Source organism: Propithecus coquereli, unplaced genomic scaffold (assembly GCF_000956105.1).
Source record: "Propithecus coquereli isolate 6110/MARCELLA unplaced genomic scaffold, Pcoq_1.0 Scaffold4, whole genome shotgun sequence".
Taxonomy (NCBI): Eukaryota; Metazoa; Chordata; class Mammalia; order Primates; family Indriidae; genus Propithecus; species Propithecus coquereli.
The window spans coordinates 2728888-2730153 of NW_012149729.1; the positions used below are offsets into that span (position 1 = coordinate 2728888).

General features: G+C 32.8%; 1 protein-coding gene across 1 annotated transcript in view; it reads right to left on the reverse strand.

Annotated features, from left to right (window-relative positions):
- Positions 1-1266, reverse strand: part of PTPRZ1 (protein tyrosine phosphatase, receptor-type, Z polypeptide 1) — a 242740-nt gene that overhangs the window by 64497 nt on the left and 176977 nt on the right. The gene's annotated exons all lie outside the window — the stretch shown is intronic.

Genomic DNA, 1266 nt, shown 5'->3' on the forward strand with positions numbered 1-1266 from the left:
CCTAATTTTATAGAATATAAAAGGGTAAATTAAAACATATTAGCATTGAGGTTGAACATGTTGCTAATGTTCATTGTAGTAGCTGGGTAAATATCAACTCTATTATTTTCAGCTATGTAATCAAATCTTTGTTGATTTTAGAAAATAAGTAGTCCAATAATGTCACTTGGCATTCATTTCCAAAAAAGAACCTCATAAATAATACCAAAAAGCTTGTAAGTGGGGAAACTTAAAATAATATAGGCTACATTATGGATAGAGGTCATTTGTACATTGCTTAGGTATATTTTATAGTACAGTCTTACATAGGAAGTGACCTTCTATTTAAAAGGCTTCCATTCTGGGTTGGGAGCTATCTTCGACGACCCACAAATTTGAATTTAAGATCAAGAGAGAGTTCATATTGCTTTTCTTCCCACTCCCCCTAGTCGAAACAATTGCATCTGTATAAAGTCCTTTTCTATACTGCTTTTGAAGGTGTGCCATTTTGCTAAATATAACTTTGGTGCTTTTTAGGTTCTAACTCTTAAAAAAGCTTTGAAAAATTTTCCCCTTTTTTCCTTTAAAAAGAACTATTTGAAAATCTTCCCTGTTGAATCCATTTAGCATCTTAGAAATCTATGGTTTGGCTCATGTAAATTATACTTTAAAACATCTGGAAAATAATTTCGAGGCATATTATTTAATGTATGACAAGATTCAGTATCTATAGTCCATCTGTTCAGTATAAGCAGTGAATGTCTTCACGTCTATGTGCTAAGTGTTGATAACTATGTCTCCTGCTAATTATCACTCAACCATGATGGAAAAGTGATGACTGTTTTAAACTTGTAGACATAGGTCCTATCAATCAATGGTAATCTGATTATTTAATTTACACCTTTTCATCACAGTAAGTATTCAGAATTAAAAGCTAGAAATGTGTATTATTCCATTCCTTAGTATGCTTATACAAAAATTAAACAATATTTAGCATGCTGAATTCATTCACAGAACCCTTAAAGAAGGACTTACTGCAATCTTAAAGATGATTTAGTGAACCCACCCAAATGATAAACAGAGGAAACTAATTCCTAGATGGGTAAGTGACATGTCCAAGGCCAGATAACAAATGCCAGGCAGGACTGGGTAAGGGAGCCAAATTTTATCAACTCTAATTTGTTCTGTCTTTCTTCTAAAACATGCGTCCTCTCAAGGTTTAATCAAAAAGTAGGGGAACACCTTGAGTTAGATAAATCAGACAAAAGAGAGGATTTATTATACCCC